The 18,270-nt window shown below is 41.9% G+C and overlaps 1 protein-coding gene across 1 annotated transcript in view; it reads right to left on the bottom strand.

Annotated features, from left to right (window-relative positions):
• Window positions 1-6,742: 6,742 nt before the first annotated feature.
• Window positions 6,743-18,270, bottom strand: part of TAL2 (TAL bHLH transcription factor 2) — a 143,407-nt gene continuing 131,879 nt past the window's right edge. The window contains exon 3 of the transcript XR_014559426.1: window positions 6,743-6,766. The gene's annotated coding sequence lies outside the window, so the exon portion shown is untranslated. The remainder of the gene's footprint in view (window positions 6,767-18,270) is intronic.

Genomic DNA, 18,270 nt, shown 5'->3' with positions numbered 1-18,270 from the left:
TTCAAGCTTGCTTTGTATCTTCCTGTCCAGCACCAAAGTATAACTGGAAGAGCTACTGTGTGTCTTGACTCTATACATTTATTTGTATGCCTGGGGTGGCCCGATGTCATGGGTGGGGAGTTGTCCTGTTCATTCTAAGCTGTAGAGTAACAACAACAACAACAAACAGTAAAAGACCCCTGGACGGTTAAGTCCAGTCAAAGGCAGCTATGGGGTTGCAGCACTCATTTCACTTTCAGGCCGAAGGAGCCGGCGTTCGTCCACAGGCAACTTCCAGGTCATGTGGCCTGTATGACTAAACCATTTCTGGTGCAACGGGACACTGTGACGGAAGCCAGAGTGCATGAAAACGCCATTTACCTTCCCGCCGCAGCAGTACCTAATTATCTACTTGAACAAGTGTGCTTTCAAACTGCTAGGTTGGCAGGAGCTGGGACAGAGCAACAGAAGTTCACTGCATCATGGGGACTCGAACCGCTGACCTTCTGATCGGCAAGCCCAAGAGGCTCAATGGTGGGGTTTTTTTTACCTATTGTGATTTTATGTTGTAACCACCCTGAGATCTACTACTATTCTATTAATAGTAATAGAGAACTAATTATTATTATTATTATTATTATTATTAGTCCTTGTGGCTGCCCCGAGGAACTGTGGGGGGTGGAGTGGCAGAACATCCTGGCCTGATTCTTCCTGCTAAACCAGTAGCTCCCTTGGGGACATCTGAGACACCTTCCATGTCTCTCATTCTTTAGTCCGGGTGCTACGTGGAGCACCGCATTTAAAAATAGAAATGTATAGGCTTTGTTCATGTAGCCATGAACTTGCCTGAAAGATCCCGGGAGTCAGCATCGCCTTCTAATGAGGGGAAAAAAATATATATGCTGGTTCAAAGGAATGAACTTGCATAGCAGACATGTAATTGCATGCTTGCATTGGTTCACATGGGAAACAGGTGAAAGGCATTGAAATGACACTGCCTTTGTCTCTGCCGAGAAAGAATTAAAACCACCATAAGAGGAAAGCAGGCAAACGTGATTGACCAGATGGCCTTTCCTTGCATGAACTGAAGAGGGGCCACAGCATATTCTGTTTCTCTGCCTCTTTCTTTGTAATCTAGCACAAGTACCTTTTCTTATGAATTGCATTGTTACTGGAGGTTTGTGGGGAGCTGCTGGTGTTTGAAAAGATTTCCTTCACTCTGCTGAAAATAAAATCAATTCTGCACTTGATAGGAAGATGGAATAAGACCCCAATGTAAGGATGAACACACACACACACACACACACACACACACACACATGCCTACTCAGAACTTTTCTCCCTTTAAAAAAAAGAAAAGAAAGAAACCTCTCTTTTAATACCAGTCAGGAATCCACTGAGTGTTCTTCAAGTCTAAACTCCAAACATTTCAAAATAGCACAAAAGGTATGACAAGATGAAAGGAATTGTCCACAAATAGACAGCTAGACAACTAGTTAGCAGCTGTCTCCTTTTCTTCAGGAGGGAGGGGGGGAAAGTTTCTTTTTTCATTCTTGGAGGAGCTGACTGCAGATTCTCATGCACTGGCATGAATCCAACCTTGTTGTCTGGAGGAAGGAGGAAAACTATAGCTAAGTTATGAGCAGGGTTGGGCAACTCTATCAATTTCCATTTCTCCCAGTTTCTCGTTTATCCAAACCTAAGCTCAGTTCTCCACAAGTTCACATCAGTTGGCAATAAAATATAAATAAATATTGATGCAAATTCATCAGTGTTTTAATGCAACTCTCTCCTTCCTTTCCACCCTCACTGCCAGAAGACAGAAGACAGGACCCTAGCTAATCCTGCAGCCCATCACAGCCAGGGAAGGAGGAGACATGTTCGGTTTGAATTTAAAGGTGGACCTACCTGATCCAATACAGGAACCTAAAAGCAGCCTTCTTTTGGAATTCTCACTTCTCCAGATTCTGCAGTGCAGTTTTCTAGACAAGCAATGTGTACCAAATTGCATATACTAAGGTCAAGTGTGCCTAAAAATGTGTATATTAGTGAAAATAACATACAAGAAATGCATTGTATTAGGAAAGCAAGGCACTGAAAAACTCAGTATGCTCTGATGTTCTGCCTAGATAATTTTCTTCTGGAGAGTTTTCCTCTGCCAAAACAAGCTGCAAAGGGGAAATTGCTTTGTTTTTTAGAAATGTGTTTGTTATGCAAAATTGCATGCAAATCTGTGTACATTAGGAGAACAATGCAGGCGAATTTTCATGGAGAACTTCATATATATATATGAAGTGTGTGTGTGTGTGTGTGTGTGTGTGTGTGTATATATATATATATATATATATATATATATATATATATATATAATCGCAGACTGGTGTGGAAATGTAGAGAACTGAACTTAACAGCGGAGAAATGAGAAACCAAAACAAAGGAAAATGGTCAAGCTCACCCATCCTTAATCGGAGCCCACCACCGGAAATATATAAGCCTTTGCCTCAACAACAGTATGCTAAGCCAGTCGGGTCTCCACAACATCTAACCCACCTATCCAAATGCAGCCCCACCTTTGGAAATGTAAAGAAAAAGAAGGAACCTTTTATCATATGTGGTGGGAATGTAAAAAGGTGAAAAACTTGTGGGAAATGATATACAATGAGATGAAAAAAATGTTGAAATATACATTTATTAAGAAACCAGAAGCATTTTTACTGGGCATTGTAGGAGATGATATAAACAGAAAGGATTGTAAGCTGTTTTTATATGCAATGACGGCAGCAAGAATATTATTGGCACAAAAATGGAAGCGAGAAGAATTACCACGAAAGAAGATTGGAGGATGAAATTGATGGACTATGCAGAATTAGACAAGCCAACAGGAAGAATTCGAAACCAGTGGGAACAGAGATTCCCAGAAGATTGGTGTAAATTTACGGACTATTTGAAAAGTAATTGTGATGACCAGATTACATTTGTAGGTTTGCAAGAAGTTTTGTGAGGTGAATAATTTGAATTATTGCATAATTGGATAAAAAGGGAGACATTAGTTAAGATAATTAAAGGCAATATGAATTTAAGAAATGTAGAAGAAATGATAAAAATGGGGGATCATCAGCGGTGTTGATGGAAGTCCAAAAAGATTGTATAAGATGTGAAATGTTGTGGTATGTATGATAATTAATATGTTTAAAAATGAATAAAAATTAATTTAAAAAATAGAAGGAGCTGATGCAAAAAAAAAAAAAAGATTAAAGTGTCCACATTTCCAAAAAAAAAAAAAAAGGAAATGCAGCCCCACCAGCTATGTATTCTGCTTGACAACTGTCAGGGAACTGCCATCAGAGCTAGAGGCGGAGGCAAGGCTCCAAAGCGATGCTGGAGAAGGGCCCAACAGGGAGAGAGGCAGCTCATCGGCTGGGGAAGGAAATCAGCGTAACACCAGGGATAAAGGGGGGCAGATGGGGGAATCGGAGAGGGGGCTCCAGGACTCTTCGCCGGAGACCAGCGGGGAGAGCACAGATCCTCCACTGCCCACACCCACCCTGCGCAGAAGACTTCCACGCAGGGAGAGTAGGCGGAGACTTGGCGTCAAAGAACTTCTTTGCTGGAAGAGGTTCAAGAAACGCCCACTGACGGATTCTGCTAGCAACTGAACAGCCACGAAGTGAAGGGCTGTCCAGACAGAAAAGGTTTAACCAGGCAACCTAGCCAGGAGTGGCGGCAACTTACACACGAGCAACCCCTAGAACCATTACAACAACCATCCCCTGTGTCTGCACCTCCAAGCTAGCAGCAAAAACAGGATGCTTATTGTGCCTCTGTTAAGCCACCACACATGGTTGGATGTGTTGTTTGGCTTGGATTGAGATGCCAGGGTTTCAGGCTTGCTCTAGGTTTTGCTGAGGCTGGAAAGATGCTAGGAAATCAATCACGTGACATCACAGAGCCGTCCCGCTTCCTTTCAGACATTACTTCAATCACTTTGCGGCAAACAAAAAAACAAAAAACAAACCAGCAATGGTTTGGGGAAGGGAGAGGGAACACCACAAAGCTGATTCTCCCACTTTCTAAGGCAATTTCACTGACGTCAAGAGAGATCAAGGAGTGTGAAACCAAAGGACATTCGGCGGTGGGTGCGATATCAGGTTTTTTTTTAGAGTTTTGAAAATAATAAGACTCGGAGAAGCATCTGTCTGTGATATGCTTCCTATGCTGAAACATTGTTCTGGCACCACTGATGACTGCAAACGCCTTATGGGTAGCACCCAATCCATCACTTTGCCTGGAAAATGGTACACTCTCCACAGCTTCCTTGACACTAGACAAGAGATGCAGCCTGGTTTTCTCTGTCCAATTCTAAGTCCCCATATTACTTCCTCTGGCGGCTTCTCAAAGATGGGGACAAGAGAGAATTCTGCAGAACCCCATAAGCCAAACAGGACTGAGCAGCAGCCCCCTAATGTGACCTTCTGGGTTTATTTTATTTTTGCATTTTATTTTTATGTAAAATGCCTAGGTTTTTGTTGTTGTTGTTGCTTTCAGAAATGTATTAAATGAATAAAATGCAAGTGCTAAATTCTATTTATCTTGTTACAGGTAAGTAGCCATGTTGGTCTGCCATAGTCGAAACAAAATTTAAAAATTCCTTCCAGTAGCACCTTAGAGACCAGCTAAGTTTGTTATTGGTATGGGCTTTCGTGTGCATGCAAACTTAGCTGGTCTCTATTTATCTTGTTAGCCCTTCTGATTCTCAGACTACCACCCTGCACATTCTTACCTGGAAGTCAGTCCCACTGAACTCAGTGAGGCCTACTTTGAAGTAAATGTATGAAGGATTGCACTGCCAATCTTTCAATTAAAAAACAAACAAACAAACAAACTACTACAGCCCCAATTTTAGTAATGACTTGACCATGCTGCAATGTCAGCTGGAGAAATTTGTACTAAATCTATCTAGGAAGAAGTGTCAATTCACAGTGGCTATTCTGAGAACTGTATGGCCCAATTCTACATCATATGCAACAGATGGGAATTGGTGAGATGCTAACTGCAGGAGATCCTTTCCTGCAGAGCGCAGTGATCAGGTGGGTGAGATGATCTTCTAGGTATCCTGCTCCCAAGCCGCAGAACTCCTTGAACTCAAGTCTGGCAGCTAATTGGCAACTGGTGCAATTCTTTCAGCAGTGGTGTAACATCATGGCCTTATAGTGTGCCCCAGGGAGCAGATTCTTTCGCAATGAGCAACTGCCCTCCCTCAGTGCTTTGTGCTTCCCACAGATAGTCAGCAGTGAACCTTGCCATGTCTCCACTGTCACCTACTTGTTGAAATGTCTGCCTTTTCTTCTGAACTGTTTCACAGACATATTCTTATATTCAATGAGCCCCCAGCTCAGCACGGTAATATTTTGATGCTCTGGCCTGTATAATCAAAACATCGTTAGCCAATGTGCCATTAGGCAATGGTTCACATTGTTCCTTGGAATGCACACTTTGGGCCTAGGGAGAGATTACAGGGTAGGCCAAGACACAAAAAGCAGAGAGGACAGAGATGCATGTGAGTCATTGGCATTAGGAGGAGAAGCCATAGAATTACCGGAACACACTTGGATGTCAAGCAATGCCACTCCTCTATAATACCAAGTGTCCTCGATGGAACAGTCTTCACCCACGGCACGGCAAATGAAATTTTATGAAGGGCCGCACGAAACAATGTCTCATCTAAAATGCTTTGTGCATTCCTGGGTAGCCAGAGGGATAAAATTATACATTGCTTCAGTAAGCTATCTTTTACCCAAGCATGTTCTAAAGCAAACTACCTTTTTCCCCCAAGCCATACTTTTACCCAGGTATAAATTGCAATGGGTACAAACTACAAAACTGTACTGCTTTGGGAAGAAAAAAGAGGCAATCATAACAAATTATACTTTTCCAAAGTTATCATCATCTTGCTCGGTCTCTGTCAAATTGTTCTTCAAACACAGCAGTCTGCAAAAGCCACCTGATTCTCCTTTCATTTACACACACACACACACACACACACACACACACACACACACACTTTGTGCTACTTCTACCTTTGGGATAATAACTTGCATTTCTGTATAGCTCAGGCGTTTCAAGGCCTGTAAAGACAAAGGGCATTGTTTCGGCCGTTCCGTTATAGCGTTAGTTCTAGTAGCATCAAAACGTATCCCGAAGAAGAAGAAGGTATTCAATAATTGCTTCATTTGATTATGTAGCCAAAATGTTTCAGTCGAACAATTTCTGTTTGTGTAAGCCCAAAGTTTCACATTCTTGATGGCTAGCCCTAAGGCTGATTAAAGCATACAAAGGGGAGAAAAATGATCTCCCACAGCCCCAAATTCATGCCCAAGCTAGCCTCCATTATGAGGTGATAGCCTGTGCTTTGTCCTTTGATTTCAAGCGCCACCTCTCTTGACTGCCACTGCTATAATAAAATAAAGAATATCAGCTCTCGTTAACAGTACGAATAATCTAGCAATCCTAATTTAAACATGTATATTAATTCAAAAAGTCCAAATGTCCAAATAGCTATCCAAACAAAGATTGATGATTATAAGGAGTCTCAAAGCGGCTCACATTCTCCTTTCCCTTCCTCCCCCACAACAAACACTCTGTGAGGTGAGTGAGGCTGAGAGGCTTCAGAGAAGTGTGACTAGCCCAAGGTCACCCAGCAGCTGCATGTGGAGGAGCAGGGAATCAAACCCGGTTCACCAGATTACGAGTCTACCACTCTTAAACCACTACACCACACTGGCTCACACTGGTTAAGACATCTGCTGGTCCCCACATCACTGGGATATAATTTAAAAGCATGTGAATATTCACAAATATAAAGCATTCTCCCGTTCTTGAGTGCCACTGCTAATTCTTTGCCCATCTGAAGCTGCTCTGATGTTGCTAAACAGCTTATTACTCAGGGTACATTTATGGCGTTATCTCTTGTGGGTGATAGTTAATGAAACATGAACAGACTTCTACTCAAGCAGCAGGACTTCCTTTTCCTCTTGTTCCCTGCATTTGCTGCCCCAGCTTGGATCTGTTTTGGATGGTCTGTCAACACTCCAGAATTCTTAGGGGGAAAGATATGCTTCAAATGTGCCTTGAAGTTTTTAATGTGTACACAAAGCAGCAAGTTCCCCTTTTTTCAGATTCACATGTTCCTTTCCAAAGTTTCTCCCACCTTGATTGGCACCTTCTTCAGACAGAACTTGCAGTGACTTTTTGATGAACTCTGAAAAAAAAGAAATCTATTACACAAGGAGCATGTTATTTCTCTCTTAATATCGTACAGCAAGGCCATTGTGGATGAGTTTGATCCTGTTTTTATTTGAGTCAAGTTGAGGCCTGCGTTCATGGATCGCTAACACAATGGTCTGGAGTGGAATCAAGAAGTGAGCAGAACAGAACCGGAATAAAGAGTCATCAGAAAGAGAAATTGATTGGAGGGCTTTTATATCTTAATTTTGTGACCAAATCTATCAAAGAAGCATCTTCAAAAAAAACCCAAACCTGCAATTCAGGGAGTGTCTGTTAGGAGAAATAAAGAATTTCTTTCTGCTGCAGCTTTGTGCTCTGACTAGCTGCCCCCATTGTTCTCCATAAGAGGGATAAACCTTTTCTATAGAGTTGAGTCCTCCAGATTCAATTCAAAACTGAACAGAAGTACCGTAAGCAGCAATCTTTGAGATATGCCGGCAAATGAGGTTGTGCAATCCAAACAGTTCAGTAGCAGGGGAGACAACAATTTCAGCAACTGAGGACCATCTGAGAAAGTGTTTGAGAGCCCTCTAAGTAAATGGGAATGTTTATTTCAATTCTAACCGGCTACCATGTTTTTAATGAGATCAGAACAATCATAAGACTGAGGTCTGGTACAGCCATAACACGAGGCCCCAGTAAACCATGGCTTGCAAGTCGAGGATGCACAACTTAGAGAAAACAGTGATGTCTCTTTTAAGTCAACTTTGGCATCAACCTTCCCCAGATCTCAACTGAAGCTTGTGATGTGCTAAATACAAACTGCACACACACACACACACACACACACAAATGTTTTCTGCTACAGCTGAATTTGTATTGTCATGTATGTGCACAAGGCGCTGGGAAAGTGGTGAGAGACCAGTAAGATTCTGACTTTTTGGTTAAGAAAAAAGAAAAAGAAGCAAGCTGGGATTATACTCCATTGATTAAACGACAGTACAGTCTCAAATGCTTTGGTTCTCGATCAAATCAGCTCCCGAATGTTCGAAACTTGGAAGTGGGTGTTCCGGTTTTCGAACGATTTTTGGAAGATGAACGTCCGGCGGCACGGCTTCCGATTGGCTGCAGGAAGCTCCTGCAGCCAATCAGAAGCCGTGCCTTGGTTTTCAAATAGTTCCAGGAGTCGAATGGACTCCCAGAACACATTCTGTTCGAGAACCAAAGTATGACTATATGCACAACACTAGAAGAAATGAATTCAGAGCTTTAAAAGTACCATTCTAAATAATATAGCAAAAGTAATGAGCTATTGGGCTGCAAATGTGTGCCTTTTTTTCCTTGCAGTTGCTTCTCCTGCAGCTAGACACATAGCAAAAGGAAATTCTTTCAAATAGATTACAGAAGGAATTAAGAGTGTTATTCCCAAAAGGAAGACTAGGAAAGCACCAGGGCCATACAGTTTCCTAGAAAATGATATTAGGGAGATTTATGATTTTGTTCATGAACAGGTAGAATTTAAAGTAGCTTGCTACATGGAAGATTTATTACTATTTATTAGCAGACCGGAAACATCTATGCCAGAATTCATAAAAAATAATTAATAGTTTTGGTAGACAATCTGAATGAATGCCAGCAGGCAAGTGTAGATCACCTGTTTTATATACTAACTGGTGATTTTGTTGGTGCCCAGAGGTCTCAACATATCTAGGCATTTCAGTTCTGAGAGATATTTCTCAAATGATTAGATTGAATGTAAATAGATTGATAAAGGAGGTTTCCAGTGATTTGGAAAGACGGGCATCACTTAAATACAGCATTTTTTTAGTACAGTTAATAAACTTATGATGAATATTCTGCAACAGATAAAATATGTACATTTCACTATATTTTCAAGCACTATATTTTTAAACAATTAATTGGCTATTTAGGAAGTTCATTTGAGATAATTCTTCACTTAATTTTTCACTTAAGACAACACAGCTAACAACAACAATTTATTATTTATAAGCTGCCCATCCAGTGCTTTTTTTCTTTAAAATACCCCTGCATCCCCCCCCCCGAAAAAAGCACTGTGCCCATCTGACTGGGCTTCCAACAATTATAAAACCATAGTAAAACACCAAACATTAAAAACTTCCCTATACTGCCCTATACTGAAAGACTGCCTTCAGATGATTTCTGAATCGGAATTTTGGAAGGAGGTCCTTATTTTTAAGGAATCTGTTAGCACATTTCTTCTAATAATAATATAGAGTTTGTTCAACACCCCTCTTTGGATGGCTAGTGTTGGGGTCTACTACTACTACTACTATTAATAATAATAATCCTTTGATACCTTCAGTTTTAGCACCTGGAAAGATCTGGCATATAATGGCTATATATAGGCCCTATACGAGGCTGTCTTCTAAAGGTTGGACAGTGGTACCTCGGGTTAAGTACTTAATTCGTTCCGGAGGTCCATTCTTAACCTAAAACTGTTCTTAACCTGAAGCACCACTTTAGCTAATGGGACCTCCCACTGCCGCCGCACCACTGGAGCACGATTTCTGTTCTCATCCTGAAGCAAAGTTCTTAACCCAAGATACTATTTCTGGGTTAGCGGAGTCTGTGACCTGAAGTTTCTATAACCTGAAGCGTATGTAACCTGAGGTACCACTGTATAGTTACTGGTACTTATCTCCTTGGCTCGTGGGTCACATAACTCCATACCCTCCCAAAACTTCTCTGATGAAAATAGAGACGTCCTAAGGAAAAGTGGGACATTCCGGGATCAAATCAGAAACCAGGACAGCTTTTGTAAATCCGGGACTGTCCCTTGAAAATAGGGACACTTGGTGGATCTGCGTTTGTTTGTTAATGATTTTTTACTGTTGAACAGAGAACACTGTGACTGGACAGCCAGTAAATGTTGAAAATAAATAAATAAAGCTATCCGGTTTGTTTGTTTATTTATTTATTTATGTATTTGTTTATTTATTTATTGAAAGAGTTTGTCTTACACACCCAGCGTTTAAGATGCCAAGTTAAAACCTAAACCGCTTTTTCTTGACGGGACCTCACAAACAAACGTACTTGGCATTTGGACTCTTTCAATTTTTCTGTGCTCTTCTTAAGTGAACAGCACGTAGCTCTCAAAGCTGAAGACGAAACACTGCTGTTTGAAACAGATTTTGGCAGCAATTCCCGAGGATGAAATCTAATCAGGAGAGGCAGATTAAAAATTCAGCGCAAAAGGGCTGCGGCAAGACCATTTCTGGAGAAAATAAGGGACGGTTTCTGAATGTTACTCCTTTGTCCACTCAGAATAAAATCTTGCAGGAAGATGCCTCCCTTGTTAAGCAAACTAAACATCTTTACCTGGAAAGAAAAGGAAGGTAATTAAGGGATGAAATTAAAACAGAAAATAACAGAAAATAATGTGGCACCAAATAAATATTCTGGTCACCAACAAGTTTGGGCACAATACTATTTTTTTTAAAAAAAGTTTTAAGATGGCTGGATGGAGCAGAAAGTCTTTCTTAAAATACCAAGCAGACTGAAACTGACAGTAATAGATACAGTCGTACCTCGGTTTTTGAACGCCTTGTGACTTAAACATTTTGGTTCCCGAATGCTGTAAACCCGGAAGTGAGTATTCCAGTTTGCAAAAAAAATTTGAAGCCAAACTTCCGACATGGTTTCTGCAGCTTCCGATTGAGTGCAGGAAGCTCCTGCAGCCAATCGGAAGCTGCACCTTGGTTTTAGAACGTTTTCGGAAGTCAAACGGACTTCCAGAACAGATTCCATTCGAGAACCAAGGTACGACTGTATTTGGAACACCCCAGCCTGTAGTTGTTCTCTTCTGATATAGTGAGTGTTGCTTGCCACTGGTTCCCCCAGAAACTCACAATATTACTGGCGTGCTCTCACAGCACTTTTCCTGTTGGTACAGAAAGGAGGGTGTGTGTTCCTACTAGATAGTCATCCTGCAAGGCCAACCTGTCACCTAATCTCCGGAAGTGCAAAGCAACATGAAGTAGATGATCTTGAGTTGGAGGGGGTCAGACGATTGCTGTGGTCAGACCACATCCCGGGTAAAGTTTAGGTTGACTGCAACCTTGCCCTCCTACTTGATTTCTATATGTGAGATTGCTGTTAAAGGCACAGAAACAGGTTCTGGCCCAGTGCTGGATTAAACCCTGTGGAGGCCCCTAGACTGTTGACCTATTATCTCCGAAGACTTGCTTGTAAATCTCTTTCAAGATCAAACCAATATTATTTTGATCCCTTGTTGCAGGGCCCCTAAAAGGGGTGGGGCCCATAACTCGTTGCCTACTTTGCCTATTTGGTAATCCAGAAGAGAGTTTGGATTTGATATCCCGCTTTATCTCTACCCGAAGGAGTCTAAAAGCAGCCAGCATTCTCCTTTCCCTTCCTCCCCCACAACAAACACTCTGTGAGGTGAGTGGGGCTGAGAGACTTCAGAGAAGTGTGACTGGCCCAAGGTCACCCAGCAGCTGCATGTGGAGGAGTGGGGAAGCGAACCCGGTTCCCCAGATCACGAGTCCACCGCTCTTAACCACTACACCACACTGGCCAGCCTATTGCTGCAGCAGACCGCAGTCTTTACACACTTTTTAAGGGCTTGCATCCATTCCATCTCTTCATGCGCAGCCACAATTTATTTTCTGTTTCCTCAAGTGAGCATTTGGCCTGTGGGAATTGGGCAGACTAATGGAGGCTGAGCATTGACAGACCAGCTTGTCCAAACTTATGCCTCGTTCTGGGCTTCCCAAGCTTTGAAATCTGCTGTCTGAACTGTGCCAGGAATTTCTCTTGCTCTTTTATTTTTTATTTTTTTCATTTTCAGAACAAAAACCAAACAAAGATTCAAATTCAGTAAACAGAGATGTGAGTCAGTGTCTGTGTCTATGATGGCACACAGATTGAATCAGATCCTCTGTAAGGTCACCCAGCAGTGGTGCTGAGCATTTGGGCATGTTTGCAGCTCCCTATTCACCATTCATTGACTTGTAGCATCGGGTGATGACTAGAGTATGTGAATGGGATGTGACAGATGAATCTTCAGAGACAGAAACGAAATAAGAGAGAGATGTGTGAACCCACCCACCAAGGTAACACTGCTAATGTTAATACAACTGAGAACTGTATGTTTTTGATCCACAACTTTAATTGCTGGCACATGTCCAATATCCAATATAACTCCTAAAATCCTTCTTTGCAACAGGACGCTCTGGGCAGTTATTCCTCTATTTTGGTGTTTTCCAAATTTCTCATGATCTGGAACACAGTTGAACTACGCTGCATGCCAGGCTGTCTTATGTGGCGCCAGGGTTCAAAAATCTGCCCAGCGCTCCCCCCCCCCCCAGGTTGCCCAGAGTTGCCAACCTTTTTTTAGGGAGCTGACACCACGCTTATCTCTGCTCAGGAAAAAAAAAACAGGGAACATAAGTATCTGAGCAAAGCTGGGTGCCACGTGGTGTAAGCAACATGAGCTGGGGAGGCCTCTCCACAGCCCTACAGCAATCCCAGGCAAGCAGGAGGGCGGAGTCGGCCAGCCGCCTCAGCACCTTGCTGGCTCCCTCGCCCCCGAACTCGCGACACAGAGCCACCTGCAGTAGAAGAGCCTGCTGTGGTGCTCTGACCATTGGGTGGGCTCTTCCCCGGACTCCAACTCTTGGGCCCCAGACTCTCGGCCTGGCATCCCTAAGAGCCTGGCGCCTGGGTGCCCTGCACCCCTGACGCCTATGGTTAAGACGGCCCTGCTGCATGCTTCAATCTTTCCACTCAAAAATATATGCCTATTAATTGTTTCTCATACTGAATTTAAAAATTTTATAAGCTGCCCCACGCCTGCTGGTAAGAGAGAGTAACAACAACAACAACAACATTAAGGCACCAACCTCAGTCTCTGAGTGATGAGAGACTCCAGCACTTGTTTAAGGTTTGCCTTCCTTGTCGAAAGTCACTGGAGACTGTGGTGTCTTTAGGATATATGGTTTCATTTGCACATAGATACAACCTGGACACATTTTGGAAAGGCTTACAGCATTAACACTCCAACAGATCTTGCTTCACTCTTTGGTTTTGGATAGCTCTGGATTCAGCATAGAGCAAGGCAAACCTCTATGTCTGACACCCTTCTGTGGAAATTAAACCTATGTCCACTTATTCAAAAACTTGACTTGGAGATATGATTTAAGGCATAATGTTTACATTCACATGCTTATCCAAGCATGGGCTTATAGTCTCTTCTTCTAACTTCCAAACATGTGTATTTTCCTCTCTTTCCAGAGCTCAGCATTCATCCTGCTGTATCTTAGTTAGGCAGCTCCTAGGAGAGATTTCCACTTTCACCTTCTCCTGCAGCTTTGCTCTCTTTCTTTCAAGCAGAGAAGCACTCCAACACTCCATTCAACTTAGCAGTGTTCACAGTGGATTCTAAAACAGTCATATTGCTTCACATAAAATGGTGTCTCTACTTCACTAGATACCTCCCATGTGACCAACATTAGCCAATCACATGAGAACTACTAGAGAACTCTCTAGAATTCAGTTACTAACCAATCAAATTTAAAAACATTGTAATGCATACAAGCATTTACAATTTCAGTGAATTAAATTACAAACCTCACATGAGTGTTGATATGAAATTTAGATAGACAGCGCCCCAGTATGGCTTGCTTTACACTTCCTTACAATGGATTGCATTTGCCATTTTACTGCCTGTTTGTTTAGAGATCCCTTTGGAGGTCTTCACAATTACTTTTTGTTTTAACCACCACAAAAATGTGGTACATCATATCAAGGAGAGGAAGAGCAAGAAAAAAGGTATTAGGACCATTATCTTATCAAAAATCGCAAAGTGTAGGCCAGATGTTCATTCACAATTATCAACTCTGGATATTGCCCAAATTATGAAACAAAAGAGGGGGTGTATTCAGCCCTTGCTAACCTTATGAGCTTAGTGTAGATGCAGCTTCTGTCTCAGTTATTTCGTTTAGTAGCTAATGAAGCTTTATATTTGGACTTTTGGTTCTTTTAATGCATTCAATTTTTATTTGTATTTTCTTCAAGGGAAAATATTCTGTTTTCTTGCTCATTGTGCTGCTTTTAATGTGGATCTAAATTGCAACTTGGGTTTGAGTTCCATTGGTGATGTTTTATTTTGATATTCTGCAACATTCTACTTGACGTTTTAAGATAGGCCATTAACCGCTTAGAGATTTTTATTTTGAAAATGTGAAATGGCATGGCAATGACTTAAAGAATGCTTTAGATTTTGTGTCTCTTTTCTGTTAAAAGTGATTAACACGGGGACAGAACAAAGACCAAAAATGGAGGTTGAAATCAGCCAACAACAGGCAAATGATGTTGGTGAAGCACACCTCTAGCATTTCACCTTATTATTTACGATTTAGGTACAGGCATTTGTTGCACTTTTATCCCCCTTTTCTTACAAGGAGCTCTAAGTGGTGTGCTCTTCGTTTTATCCTCCCAAGAACCCTGTGACATAGGTTAGGCTGAGAGTTAGTGACTGGCCCCAGATCACTCTGTGGTCTTCACAGCTGGACGTCCCTATTTTCATTGGAGAAATGTTGGAGGGGATGGAACCCTGGTCTCCCAGATCCTATTCTGACACTCTAAACACAACACCATACTGTCTCTCAGACTAATAGGTGGTACCTAAATAAACATGTGGGCACATCGTCAACAGCCTGATACGGAGTCAGATTCTGGGTCTAACTAGCTCAGTGTTGTCTACAATGATTGGAAGTGGCACTCTCCAAGGTTTCAGACTGTGAATGTTCCCAGCCCTAGCTAAAGATTCAGGGAATGAAACCTGGGACCTCCTTGTGTGGGCCCTACCAGACCAGTGCTGCCATGCTGTATCTGCCCCCCAACATGGACACGCTGAGTCCAAGACATGAGGAATTCTGCTGTATGAGAAATGCTAGTGTTGTTTATTCTCTGGATAGTCTACCTTGGATTGGAGGATGGAGACATGATTTGCATTTGGAACTGTGATAGCACCAAAGAGGAGTCACTACATAGGTCCTTCGTTGAACTAAGGTTCCAACAGATGCTCTCAGCATACTTAGAGCATGCTTAGAGGGGGATACCTCAGAATTCCCCATGTGGATTGCAAATGCGTTCTACACAAATTTTATCATTCATTCCCCCAGGAAGTGACAGTCGAACACTTAGCTGATAAATATCTACACACCTGGTAGCCAAATTTGCTCTGGCATCTAAGAAGCTCCATTCCAGCTATGCTAATGCTTTCTAATTTTAAAACTTTATGCTTTAAATTTTTCATGCTGTAAACTTTTATAGGTTACGTTGTGTGATTTCAGAGGAAAGCCTCGCTCTTGCCCTCTGCTGTTCACTGTCAAGGCCTTGGGCTATACACAATAAATAAATAAATTGACTAATTGACCAAAGAGGAGTCAGCACCATTCCATACCCCATCCCAAAAGTGCTCCCTCACTTTCAAGCAATGGGAGGATAAGGAGAAGACATAATACTTTTGTAGTTGCCCAAGTCTGAAAACATTGCTTCTTTTAAAAATACGGTACCATCTACACAGGATTTTGTGATGGGTTGCTGAGATAGATGTATCAGGAAGGAATAACAACACCCGGCTCAGTGGTTCAGGCAAAAGAATTTTTTCTTCTACTTCTTCTTTGATTACAATATCTTGCAGTGTTGTTTCTGGTTCACTGCTTAACATTCCCTCAGCTGCACACTTGTAATTAAATCCATGCATTGTGTGCCAGAGACATCCCCCACTCTCTTTCTTTCTTTCTTTCTTTCTTTCTTTCTTTCTTTCTTTCTTACAATGCATGCATCTCCCATCTTCCCACTTCATCCAATTCCTCATTCAGCTCAGCAATGGGTGACTTTCTGTCAACCTCCTAATCACTGTCCTGCCCCGTGCTAAAAAAGGAAACACGAGATCCATAAGTCTTGCTTCCTAACAGATTTCTTTTTTCCCCCAGAGAACTGACAAGAGTTATAGATTCCCACTTTGATGAGTCAAAAGACTCAGGTCCCCCCCCTCCATCTCATCTGCCTTTCTAGCTGCACCACGTTTGACTGGCAGTGTGTCCTGTTTATAAATCTTTAACGAGGTTTCTGCATTCGCTTCCCAAACCTTGAACTCCAAATCCAAAGGAGATCGCGCTCGAATTCATTAAAGCAACTGCCGCTCTTTTCAAAGCACTTGCTTCCCTCTCTTCGCATAGTTTCATTCTCCTTACATTTCACTTGGCCCTACCTACCTATCACTTTCAAATTAACCAGCTCCCCCATTATCAGTTCACACTCTCCATTGCTTTCCCCGCCACCACCCTAAAATTGATGCTTCGGATGCAAGTTGGAACCAAGACTTCCGGATTTTCCCTTGATTGTCTGGGAAGAAGACGGACGTGGCTGCATTATTTTTAATTAACTGCTCCGTGACACAGAAGTCAACGATATGTCTTTGCCATACAGCGCGAGTCAACTATGATTAACCAAGCTCCTGACATATATGAACTAGGCCAACACCAGGAACCCCTGGAAGATGATCTCACGCTGATATGGCATTTGGAGTCATGGACCAATAACCCAGCATCAGCTGTCATCTTCAACGCTGGAGCCTGGGATTCACGGGGGTTATGCAGCAGTAAAGAACTGTAGGTAACTCACCACTGCTGAGAATAATTGAGCAATAGTTTCACAGCAGGATGAGTCCTGATGTGTTCCTTGTGAAATTATATACTTTTAACCTGGAAAAAAATATATAATTTGGAAGCGAATGGTTTTCTGCCTTACACACACACACACACACACACACACACACACACTTACTTCTTCTTTTCTCTCTTCTGGTAATAGCTAGAGAGTTGCTTTTCCTTTCCAGTCTGCAAAAGGGCCATGGCTGAAAGATACAGTGGCCACCCATAAATATTGGGGGAAAGAACCTTGCAATGGGTGCAACCTCTGCAGTTAGATTGGTGTGCAGGGCACTTGGTGATTTCTCTGCAAAATAACAGTCTTGTGTACATTTCCGATTCTATTGAAATATAGAAGAGGAAGCAATCAACCTTGAATGGGAACAGAACATTTTGTACAGAGAGGTTATGAAGGTTGACGTGCATCTGAATAAATGTTATGGGGCGAGGCAGGGGAAGAAAGACCCAGGAGAATTATGGATATGATAATTCGGCCTCCATTGGTTCTAGAATAAAATGTTGGGTGTATGCAGCCTCTTACTGTTTTCTATATCACAAATATATCTGACAAATGTCTCCAAAAAAGATTTCATGATCTCCCTAGACAGCATATTCCATTACTTATGTACTTTTCAGTTAAAATACTTTCCCTCCTAATGTTCAACCTAAACTCTTTCTTCTTATCCAATCCTCTGCGTATATGGATGTCGGAAGTTCTTTGTTCTTTTAAACTTCCTTTTCCATTTTTGAAATATTTCCCTTCCCTTTGCTTTCGCTTCTAAATGAAATGGAAGCAAAGGGAAGGCAAATGTTTCAAACATTTCTTCAGTCAACATGCTGTTTAGATCTAGTAATAATAACAACAACAACTACTACTACTTACAAGATTTCACTGCCCTTTCAAGGCAGTTTGCAAGACTCTCAAGAACTCATACAAATAATGATAAAAAATACAACTATAATTGAACCATTTAAAAACCATAACATTAATTATTGTTTATTATTGTCACTGTTGAGAAATAACATATGGCAGTATTTTATCAACTTTTAAAAGTCCTGAAAACAACTAGTACCAACAGAAAATGCTAAATATTCTTAATATTATCTATTACCATGGGACGTGGGTGGTGCTGTGGGTTAAACCACAGAGCCTAGGACTTGCCAATCAGAAGGTCGACAGTTCGCATCCCCGTGACGGGGTGAGCTCCCGTTGCTTGGTCCCAGCTCCTGCCAACCTAGCAGTTCGAAAGCATGTCAAAATGCAAGTAGATAAATAGGTACTGCTCTGGCAGGAAGGTAAATGGCATTTCCGTGCGCTGCTCTGGTTCGCCAGAAGTGGCTTAGT

The sequence above is a fragment of the Podarcis gaigeae genome (genome assembly GCF_964106915.1).
Source record: "Podarcis gaigeae genome assembly, chromosome: 17".
In the NCBI taxonomy this organism is placed as follows: domain Eukaryota; kingdom Metazoa; phylum Chordata; class Lepidosauria; order Squamata; family Lacertidae; genus Podarcis; species Podarcis gaigeae.
This window is presented reverse-complemented; position numbering and strand designations above follow the sequence as displayed.